At 41.6% G+C, this 12,088-nt stretch overlaps 1 protein-coding gene and 1 pseudogene across 1 annotated transcript in view; both read left to right on the top strand.

Annotated features, from left to right (window-relative positions):
- Kcnb2 (potassium voltage-gated channel subfamily B member 2) overlaps positions 1-12,088 on the top strand; it is a 405,973-nt gene that overhangs the window by 291,541 nt on the left and 102,344 nt on the right. The window lies entirely within an intron of this gene.
- On the top strand, positions 5,750-7,700 carry LOC114622370 (annotated as a pseudogene).

The following is a 12,088-nucleotide window of genomic DNA, read 5'->3' as shown; positions in this document are numbered from 1 at the left end:
ACAGACAGCTCTGCCGCTGTGTTATCTTGAGTTCTATGTATCTTGATCTCTGTGTACTACAGTTAGAGGAGCCCTCACACTTGGCATGGTTTCAATGGATTTTATCTCCTGGCTGTAATATTATTCCTCCATAGCTACAACTTGCTATCATTTTCTCCCCTCTGCCACGGTCCTAGCCTTTCTTAGACAACCCACAAAGAAGCCCCTTTCTGCATAACCCACACTCTCTCCTTCAAGGCAGTGATATGTCCTTCAGGCCCTGGAGAGTCTTCCTGACTTTTTCACTTTAACCCCAGGTAAAGTAGCATTTTTTTCACAATGCCTATGCCATGCCATCATTGAATCCAATATCTTACTGTTATATACATATTCACCTGTCTTAACTTCATTCCCTATGAGCTTCCTGGTAGAATAGATGGAACATGTTCAGACTTGCGGTCCCTGTATCAAGCACACAAGTATTTGTCGTGGCTAGATGAATACATGATCATCCCTAAATCAACTAGCATTTCTAAAGTACTAGAAGTTTCATCTTAGACAAGGAAGCTAAAGCCACCCTTTAAGATATTTTATAGAGGTGTTTTAAATTCAGATATTCTGCTATGGAGAAAGATGCTAACCAAAAAATTAACTTAAGTCATTTCTTTATAAGAACTGAGTTTGTAAAAGACAAGCAAGAAAAAAGTGTGTAATTTCTAAAGCAGCAGCTGGGAGTTGTAAATAGAGTCTAATCTCCAACTTACCTTCACTTGTTCACTAATTTATTCAGCAAATATTAACAGATGCCTACTTACTAAACAAACAAAAAAAAAAATCAAAGTCCATTGCTGGAGTGACACATCTCCAGGTGGCTTCATTTCTTCTCTAGGTGGGTTCATTGTTGTTCTGGGCCTTCAGCTCCAAGTAATTCTATTCTTTCTTCAGCAAAATGTCTTTCTGATTGTAGTTACAACCACCTAAAAAAGGGGAAGCATTCTTGTGAAGAATAACATAAAATATACAAGGGGAGACAAGGTTAGAGAGAAAAGTTAATTTCTAACCGATTCTCTCATGAGGAGGACTCAGCTTAAGCATTATTTATTGGAAAAAAAAAAAAACACAGTCCGATTGGATCAGAGCCTGAAATTACCATCAAGTCTTGGTAGATGATATCCTAAGTGCCTATAGGGAGATAACTTAATTTGTACAGTATCTCGGCATGGCTTTTCCATCTGGCCTAATAGCCTCAGGATTCGGGATCATGAAGTAATCAGCATCACATCTTAGACACATTTATGCACATTTTATCAAGAAATGGGTTAATGTCCATGTACCAAGGCCATTTATTATATGGCACTAGAAAAGAGTTTTGGCAGGGCTTCCTGGATTTCTTTTCTTTTTTTTTTTTTTAGTGTGAATATTTGATCAGAGCAGTTCTGATAATCTCCTAGGATTTTGTTAGGGAAAGGACAGATTTGTGGCTGCAGGGTTTCAGTGTTTATCTAGTTTAAAACCTTGGACTTGTGACAAAACAGCACATGGCCTTCCATCTGTTTGCTCTTTCTGTGGATCCATTTTTTGAGCAGATTGAAGAGATCTATTATGCTAAATATATATTCTATTTTATAGTTTTCAAGCCAAGCTAAGATCGTTAGTTCATTTTCAAGCCCTCTAAGAATAGGGATTCTGGGGTACTGCTTTCCCCAAAGTCTCAGACTAAAGTGTGCACTGAAAATAAGGTTGGTGAATTTTCCATGACAGTACTCAGGAGGCATGGCGTTCTTAACAGCTGAAACAGCATCTTGTATTTCTTACTCTGCCCATTTGTGCCTTTTGTGCTCTAACTTGGAGGCCCCCTCAGGCAAGCCTCCTCCTGTGCCTTAGTGTAATCTCCTCTGCTTTGTCACGGTTCTGCCCAGACAAGAGTCTGAATATCTGCCTATAAAGACAAAATTCAATCTGTTGAAATGAATAGTTGAATAAGTAATTCGCTTTAGATTATACTGCCCAAAACTCATTCTCCAAGCTTAAGGATATTAGAGGTCCTGATTACATTCTTGGAGACATTGCCACCTAGTTCTTATATACATGGATAAACTTATAAACTGGGACAAGCAGAAATGAATTCAGTAATTAGTCCAGTCTACCCATAATGTTAAAAATCAGCTTTGACTACAAAAAGTTCTTCCAGTCTGGAGATCTGGCTGAGTAGAAAGCACTTCCTTGGCTTGCAGGAGGCCCTAGGTTCAATCTCTGGCACCATAAAACACACGAGAAGGATTTTATCACACTGGGTCCACCTGAAATCCTCAAATGTATAGAAAGCTCCTATTCTTTCCTAAAGCATGCTCTCTGAGCAGTGGTAAGACAGCTTCAGAGCCAAGAGTACATGGAATAACAAGAGGAAGGATACATACCAGACAGTTAGGCTCTCAAGGCTGCTGGAGAATACACTCCCATTGCTCTTCAGCACCACTCTGAGGAAGGTCTTAAGTTGTCACATCATAGATGTGGAGAGTGAGACCTAAATATGAGGTCACTCACCTCAGGCCACAGTAATACTAAAGGTGGCTTGCAACTGGTACCCAGATTTCTCCTCTGCTTCTTTCTGGTATGGTATGTTCCACATAGTATTTTTAAAAATAATCTATGAATACTACTCTGTAAACCCTTTTCAAGGCCTTAATAATGTAAACAAGACAAAAATAATGTATCAGAGATTAAAGCAGTCAAATGGCTATTTTCATGGGACTGGCCTTTGTAACCATAGAAACAGATGAGTCCTTCCATGAAAACTGAGGCAGAAAGTGATATTGTAACAGAAATTATCATTAATTGTGGTGGGGGTAAAGAGGGCATAAGAAGAAACTCATGTCATTATCACAAAAGGAAAAGGCCAGATATTTCATAATTAGTCACTAAATATCACTGCTTATCAATGGAGAGGATCCAGAGCCTGTCAGGACTGTTTCCTCAACTTTTCATCATTTCTTCTGCTTTTAGTGACACGGTCTATGTCATCATAGTCACCTTGCCTTCCAGTGGCACACTTATACATGCTGCCATAACAGCAGGGACTCTTAGAGTGTTTAAGTAAGTAAATAAAGTAAGTAAGTAAGTAAGTAAGTAAGTAAGTAAGTAAGTAAGTCTTCTTAGATACTTGCCAGGAAAGAAGCGGGAGAAGGAAGAAAGACCAGCACATGCTTGCCATGGAGCCCAAGCTAAGATATTCTGTGACGTCACATAAAATATCAGGCTTAGCAAAGCTCTTATTCAAGGTTACATTACTTGCTTTTGAAATTTAAGAAGCTTCTCGTTTGTTTTCTCCTCTACAAACCAAGCGTTATAAACTAAGAATCAATTTTAAATACTGTGGATGCCAACTCAAACTTTCTACTGCGACAGCTCGTCTCCAATCTTCTTTTTTTGCTCAGTGATCACGTTGATTCAAGCTTATCACATGTTAATGGTCCATGGTGTATTCCATCACTGTCCCAGGAGACCACCTTTAGAGCCAGCTCCCATTGCTCCCACACCAGTTTGCCTCACACTTGAATTATAATTATGTTAAGTTCAAATTGGTGAATGTCACCAATTAAATGGGCACCCCAAGAAAAAAGTTGTTTCAATTGAAAACAAAAGAAATGTCCTGCCGGGCGGTGATGGCACACGCCTTTAATCCCAGCACTTGCGAGGCAGAGGCAGGCAGATTTCTGAGTTCAAGGCCAGCCTGGTCTACAGAGTGAGTTCCAGGACAGCCAGGACTACACAGAGAAACCCTGACTCAAAAAACCAAAAAAAAAAAAAAAAAAAAAAAAAAGAAAAAAAGAAATGCCCTAAAAACATACAATGCAATAAACAAAAAATGAAAACCTAGTCTTGTGTGTGTGTGTGTGTGTGTGCGTATTAAATCTTTTTACCATTAACTTATTTATTTATTCACTTTACATCCCAATCCCAGCCCCACAAACCTATTCTTAAAGCAATGTATATTTTTACACTTTGTGAGAAGGGTGACCATAAATCCATATTGGATAAGCCAGGCAGATGTGTGAAAGAAATATAGAAGTTATTAAAAACAGCTTGGAATGCCACAGTAAATGGTTTTGATATTATGCAGAAAATGTTCAGTGATTGAAGCATCTGGCAGTATGTAATGTGTTTAAGGTGTGGCGTCATACAATCAGGCAAAGTCGGTCTCCTAAGTTTGGCAAATAGAAAGTCCCTCTCACATTACCAGCAGCAGGTTTAGTAGTTAGGAACAGTAGTAGTCGTTCCCAGAGCACTGAGTACAAGAGACAATATAACTAGAATTATTGAAGAAATAGAAACAAAGAAAGATTACCTTTAAGAATTTATGAACCTACATTATTGTTGTGGAAAAGTGTGAACGAGCTGAAATTTAACTCACTCTCAAAGTATTTGTACAGGGCCACTGGTGGTGGCAGAAGACACAAGACCACTAAGTCAGAGGAAAAGTACCATGACAGTAGCCAGAACATTAGAGGTTTCTTATGCCAATCCCTATGTCCAAGTTCCCACGGGGAAATACTAAAAAGGTCTGATGACTCTTCATTTATAGGAGATGTGAAAACCCTTGGCTTAAGGACCAGAACTCATTTATGATAAACAGTGGTGAGCCTACCCTGCTTTGGTAGTAGAGATCATTATCTCTATCTTGTAAGGCTATGTACTGGAGTCCAACATCCTTGAGATAACAGACCAGGACAAAGACAGAGCAAAGTTCTGCCCAAGGACATGCATGAATACAAGAGATCTGTGAAGAATTATCTCCCAACAATGAGTGAGTATAAAAAGTCTAATGAAAGATATGTAATGGTAAAGGTTCTTAGGAAGAGCAAGAGCCAGAATCAAGACTTAAACTAAAAGCATTGAACATGGTGTTGATTTTTAAAAGGAGAGGGGGTTGTTTCTGTGTAGAGCATGAGAGGACAAGAAAAGGCTAAGCAAGAATAGCCAAAAATGTAAACAGATTACTATCTTTGAATACAAGCATCTCAGAGAATCACTTGAGAAACACATACTCCTCTGCTGCTAGATTCTATCACTTTGCAACACCCCAGCCAATACGGCAGCTGGTTACATCAAGTGGTACCAATGAACAGCAGGCAGGAAAAGGTCAATTGGAGATGTCTTCAAGTGGATATTCCTCTAGTAAGGTTCATCCCATGGGTTTCAATAGCCATTTGCCTTTAACAAAGAACACGGAACTAGCACAGGACTGAAGAAAAGAAATTATACAAGTGAAGCAAGCCTGTGAGCCAGGGCAAATGCTGACCTAAACCACTCTGCTCTTAATAGTTCATAGGTAATTTGTCAAAGCCTCGCCTTTATTGAGTGCAGTGGTGTCTTTGAATGACTAGATTTGTATGGTTTTATTGTGGAAGAAATAGTATTTCTTATCCTCCCCACCCTCAAATTTAAACCAAACAGAAATATACTTGCCTGGTGCAGGGTTCTGAGCCCTGTGTTCTCTTTATTAGGAGTCCAACAGAATACCTCTAAAACTAATCACCTGTCTTTTTTTTAATGCCGGCACTGAAAGTCGTGAGAACTGGACTTGACGGTACTTACAGTTCTTCAAAATAAAGACCTAATCTTGCTCTGTAGTTTTCTTTGTGCAAAGAGCTCCCCAATGTACAATTTCCAAAGCCCTGAAGGTGTAAGTAGAGTCGAAAGCACAAATCTCACAAGACACGAGCTGAAAATTCACAATGATCTGATGAATGGAATAGTATGGAGAACCAACATGGAGAAATCCTCTCAAACACGGAGCTCCTTTGCTAACCAGTAAGAATCTACTAGAAAATAATCATTCCTTAACACATATGACCTCTTTCAGTAGTCATGTTCCCTGCATTCAAAAGATACTGTGCCACCAATGAGGCTGACTGCGTCACAAAGCACACAGATGTCAGCATCTGACCTTCTCCAGGTATGTCAGTCAGGGCCTAGCCAACTTTGTCAGCATCTGACCTTCTCCAGGTATGTCAGTCAGGGCACTTTGTCTCTTAATATCAATTCATATTGAATATCTCATCCTTCACAAGTTTTGGTGGGGAGCAGCAAACTTTAAAGTGAGATGTTTTGCTCAAATGATTCTCCACAATTTAGGCTAAATTTTTGGGTCGGGAAATTTGTCACTGGTAGAGCCTTTCTGTAGGGTGTGAGAAGCTCTGAGTTCAATCACTAGCAATAACAAAAAGCAAGATAGGAAGAGTGAGAGGGAGAAAGACAGACAGATGTGGATCTACCAGACATCTCAGCTGCCTGGGACAGCCTGGAAGAGACAGGAATCTAACATAGCAGCCCTCTGAGAAGCTCTACCTAGCAGCTGACTGAGATATCCACAGACAAACATTGCACAGAGGTCAGGGACTCCTGTGGAAGAGTTAGAGGAAAGACTGAAACCCCTCACAGAGATAGCAACCCTACAGAAAGACCAATGGTATCAACTAACCTGGACCCCTGGGAGCTCCCAGAGACCAAGCCACCAACCAAAGAGCATAAACAGCTGGTCTGAAGACCCTGACACATAAGTAGCAGAGGACTTCCTTGCCTGGCCTCATTGGGAGAGGATGTACTTGACCCTGCAGAGTTGATACACCAAGGAGCTGCCCTCTCAGAGGTGAAGGTGAAGGAGATGGGGGAAGAACTTTTCAAGGGGGGACCAGGAAGGAGAACAAAATTTGGGATGTAAATAAATAAATAAATAAATAAATAGAAAGACAGAAAGAATAAAAAAGAAAAAATAATTATACCAATTTAATTTCTATTTGACTAAATTGTTTACTCTTGAATTTGTCAAAAACTTAATCATAGAAGTAAGAGACACCAGGGTTCAAAGAAGATTTAGTAACTTGACATTACTCAAATTTTACACATTGAGGGTCCACATTTCTTTTAAAAAATAAAAATGAAAAGGGCTAATAAGATAGTTCACAATGTGACTCTATTTTAAAATAATCTGCTTGGAAGCAGCAGCACCAGGTCTAGTCCAGCTGGACCTCCAGCTCGGGCTCCAGCCACAGCCCAGGCTCAAGCAGTGGCTCCAGCTCGTCCTCTGCATCCAGCCACTCGGGAAGCTCCAGCACATCCCAGAGTTCCAGTTCTAGCAGCTCTTCCGGCTCCCCTAGCCCTTCTCGGCGCAGGCATGACAACAGGCAGTGCAGGCATGACAACAGGCGGCAGTCCCGCTCCAAACCCAAACCACCTAAAAGAGAAGAAAAAGAGAGGAAAAGGCAGAGTCCTTCACCTAAACCCACCAAAGTGAACATTGGGAGGCTCACCAGGAATGTGACCAAGGATCATATTATGTAAATATTTTCTACTTACGGGAAAATTAAAATGACAGACATGCCTGTAGAAAGGATGCACCCTCATCTCTCCAAAGGCTATGCATACGTGGAGTTTGAGAATCCAGATGAAGCAGAGGAGGCCCTGAAACACATGGATGGAGGACAAATTGATGGCCAAGAGATCACTGCAACTGCTGTGTTGGCACCATGGCCTCGGCCACCACCTCAGCGATTCAGCCCACCCAGGAGAATGCTTCCGCCACCTCCTATGTGGCGTAGGTCACCCCCATGGATGAGGAGAAGGTCTCGATCCCCAAGACGCAGGTCCCTGTGCGAAGGAGGTCTTGATCTCCTGGCCTCCGCTGCCACAGGAGCCGATCCAGCTCCAACTCCTCCCGATAAGCAGGGACATTGATTCGTACCTCCGTAACTTATGTTCCCCAGACTCAGTTTTGTCCTTTTCTCTAGCCAATGAGGATCTGTAGGGAACAATCCCTTACCAGGGTAGGCTTTGAAGACAGCAGTTGAGATATTTCCTCTGCAAGAAGGTTCTTTCTTGTAGAGGCACTGTTGATTTGGGACTGTCCCCATAGAGGTACCCTGTAGTTTTCTGGTTAGAAAGTTCAACCCCTTCAGTTCTTGACAGTCTGTTTGGTATCAGAGCCAGTGGGACCTGTGGCAGCACACCATTTTCCACAGATGAACTAGGACCAGTCAGACAACCTGGTCAAGCCCTTGCTGTTGCTGTGCCACACCTGTGGAGAAGACCAAGCTGCTCTTCTGTAGGCCTGACCATGCTCCCTGCTTAGTACTCTTCACCGTCTAGGGTTAAAACCTTTGAAGGATTCCTCCATAAATGGTTAACTTTTCTGCCCCCAGGTCTGTTACTTTCTAAACTTGGTGAGCCAGTTCTACAGGGTCCTCATGAAACCTACCCCACCCCCATTGTCACCTGCCATTCATGGTGATGTTGCAGGTTAACCTTGGCAATGTGTACATTGCCTCTTTTTGCTTTTATTGTACAGTCAGTACTATAAAATTTGTTTTGAGTTTTATAACTTTGTAGCATTTTAGATAAGGTTGTGTTTGTACTTGTGTAGAGTGAAAGGGCTGTGTTGAATAAACCTAAGATTAGAATGCAAAAAAAAAATCCTATGGTGCATGAAGTCTCCACTCAAGAGAATATAGAGCCGCCAAATGCATGAGCTAGCCAGGGTTTGTTGCAATCTAAAGTGATGCCTAAAGGTTCTTGGAATTTTAGTTATTTCCAAGCTAGAGTATCCCTTATCCAAACAGAGACGCCCATGCCACAGAATGTGGGGTTACTTCTTTGCATTCTCATTCCTTAATCTATTTTCACTACACAAAACACTATTAACAGCATTCTCCTGCTCTTCGGACATTGCTGATTCAAGGTGGAGTTCAACATGATCCTCCACAGTGCTCCCTGGCTTGAGAAATGAGCATTTTTCCATGTGATAGGTTTTAATTCTACCAAAATGAGTATGAGCTCTGTTTTATCAATCAAATATGTCTCACGTGAAGGGCAGCCCCTGTAAGAGGAACCAGAGAAATTGTTGCTGGTTGTTCCTTGTATACAGCTCTTAATAACACTGTCTTCCTGCTCCTGATTTAGGCACAAGGACCGGAGGTCCATCTCAGGACAGCCATGTCCCTTCCATCAGCTGGAGCTCCTCCAGAGACCAGCATGCTGTTGGACACTCTTGTTCCCCTTCTCCTCCAGACCGGAAAACCTGCCTGCCCTGACTGCTGGGCAAATTCAGGCCCTCTTGGTTTCCAAAGCTACTTCTTAGAGATCTAGGTTGGTGTTTTTTTTTTGGGGGGGGGTTGTTGTTTTGTTTTGTTTTTTGGCGGTGAGGGTGTGTTTGTTTGTTTGTTTACTTTTTCTATTCACTGTTCTTTTTTTTTTCTTTTTTTTCTTGGATATTTCATTTATTTACATTTCAGATGTTATCCACTTTCCCCCATTTCCTCCCCCCCACCAGAAACCCCCTTTCCCATCCCCTCTTCTCCTGCTTCTATAGGGTGTGCCCCCACCCACCCACTCGTGCCTTCCCGCCCTCTCACTCCCCCACACTGGGGCATCCAGCCGTCACAGGACCAAGGGCCTCTTCTCCCACAGATGCCCAACAAGGCCATCTTCTGCTTCATATACAGCTGGAGCCAGGGATGATCTGGTTTTTAACAATGTCTGTCTTCCACATTAGAAACCTCTGCCCTTTATAGATCCTTAAACCATCCTTAGAAGTACCTACTAGTAGGACTCTCTCTTCTCGTCCCTCCCTCCCTCCCTCCCTCCCTCCCCTCCCCTCCCCTCCCCTCCCCTCCCCCCCCCCCCCCCCTCCCCCTCCTCCTCCTCCTCCTCCTCCTTCTCTCCTCTCCTCTCTCTCTCTCTCTCTCTCTCTCTCTCTCTCTCTCTGTCTTTCCTGACAACAAGTTTGAAGAAAGCAGTTACATACAGTTACATATAGTTACATATAGTTACATATAGTTACATATCGTAAAGTCTGAGCCCTTTAGAATCCAGAACTCTTCCATTTTCTCTAAGGGTGTGGCCCCTGTGAGATTGTCCATGCTATGATGGACAGCCCCTCACACCCATGAATATATGGGAGATGAGGTTGGATCTGAGAAGAGTGGGGAAGTGAGAATGGAGTTAGGAATAGGGAACAAATGTCATCAGAGTACATTGTATGACATTCTAAAAGAACAAATTAAAATATTTAAAGGAATCCATGACTTTTAGGACATGAATATAATGTTTAGATTTTTATCATCATACAATCTACTCAATAACTTTCTGTTGAGCCAATTAATAACAGAGCACAGTTTACTAATCCCATAGCAATTAATCTATAGCCAATGGAAATGTCAGAGACCCTGGAAAACAAAATTTTTCAGGTACTCTAAATCACTTTCAACTCCAATTTCAAACCTTAATAATTTCCAGTTTATTTGCTAACAACGTAATTCCCTAAAGACCCATCAAACACTCTAAAACATGAGGAATGTGGGAATGTGGCTCAATGGTACAATGCTACCGGACATAAGGCCCTGGGGTTTGCTTCTCAGCACCACAGAATCAAATCCTTAAAATAAAATAAAGTGTTTCATTGACAAAGTATAAGTTCAGATTGCTGCCTCCACAGCAAAGCTTGTGTCCTTAGAAATACGTGTAGGCTTTGGGCAAGGCAAGCACAGTGGTCTAACCTCTTCATACTAATTTATAGAAGTATCATTGCCCTGTGAAAGACGATCTCTTAAGTATTATCTGAGGATTTCACATTGAGGTCTATAGGTTTCATTACAGCTGTTTACAGGGTAACATTTTCACTTTGGAATCCAGGATCTGGAGTGATGGCTCAACAGTTAAGAACACTTGTTGTTCTTACAGAGGACCCAACACACACATCAGGTGGCTTACAACAGCCTTTAACTCCAGCTCCCGGGGATCCAACCCTTTTTCTAGCTTCCAAGGACAGCCACATACATGTGGCATACACACCTACATACATATGGCTCATTTTTCAGGGGCTGGATGGGATGAAGGGGAGCTTATGATTTTTCTATGACAATATTGGCTGGCAATTACAAAATAATTAAGCTTATATTTACAATTAACCTGGAAATATTTCTTTACTTTTGTTTAAAGGGTAGTTAATTGAATATAATAATCTATTCAAGCAATTGTATTGTAGTAAAAGTTGTGCAGCTGGGTTCATGTGGGACTCCTAAAGCAGGAGCAGGAGCTGACTCTGACTATACTGCCTACCCTTAGATCCCTTTCCCCTAACTGGGCTGCCTTGTCTAGCCTGAATACAAAAAGCCTAGTCTTACTGCAATGTGATATGCTAAGTCTGGTTGATACTCATGGGAAGCCTCTCCTTTTCTGAGGAAAAGGGGAGGAGGGGTGGATGGGGAGAGGTGAGAAGGAGGGACTGAAAGGAAAGGAGGGAGGGGCAGCTGCGAGTGGGACGTAAAGGAAATAAATAATTAATTAATAAAGAAAAAGATAGCCCAATGCAATAAGACACATGTCACTCAAGCACAATTATTTCTCATTTGCACTAGCTTCTCTTTTTCTCATTACCAAATGTGTGTATTTTCTAGTTAACTCATAATTTACACAGTATTTTATATTCCTTTTTTATCCTACAAGAATATTCCAACATTTTTACTGGCATTTTATTTTTAACACTAAACAACAAAATGTTATTTGAATGTCCCAGTCAAAAGCAACTTTATAAGCCCTATCTTCTGTTTTATACAGCTCAGAGTCTCTTCCATTCTCCATGCAGCTTTAGAACACCAACTGAATGCCCTGTAAGATACTATGTTATTATTCCGTAGGAAGAAGTCAGCAACTCTGACTATCCTGAGCAACAGCAAAAACACAGCAGCAAATAAACGGTCACTGATCCCAAAGTACATTTCCCACTCCAGTAGAGGAGTTGAGCTAAAGAGAAGAGATTCTTGGGCTTCATTTGAATCTTCTCTTTCAAATTTGGGATGATTTCATACATTTGGATGAAGAGTTCAGTCTTGAAACAACTAAAAGCCCAATTTCTGGGGAAGGTGTGGGGTTACAAGCAAAAGTCTGTACTCTCTAGTGGTGGCAAAACACTGTTCCGCTCCACTGTACAACATCGCCCCCAAGTGGCCTTCCAGCTTCTGCCTAAACACCAGACCTCCCAAGCTAGCATCTGGTTTGTTTGGTTATGTTTGCTTGCTTGCTTGCTTGCTTGCTTGCTTGCTTGCTTGCTTGCTTG

This window comes from Grammomys surdaster, unplaced genomic scaffold (genome assembly GCF_004785775.1).
Source record: "Grammomys surdaster isolate TR1022 unplaced genomic scaffold, NIH_TR_1.0 64, whole genome shotgun sequence".
Classification (NCBI taxonomy): Eukaryota; Metazoa; Chordata; class Mammalia; order Rodentia; family Muridae; genus Grammomys; species Grammomys surdaster.
The sequence above is the reverse complement of the archived record's forward strand: the minus strand, read 5'-3'. Positions and strand labels throughout refer to the sequence as shown.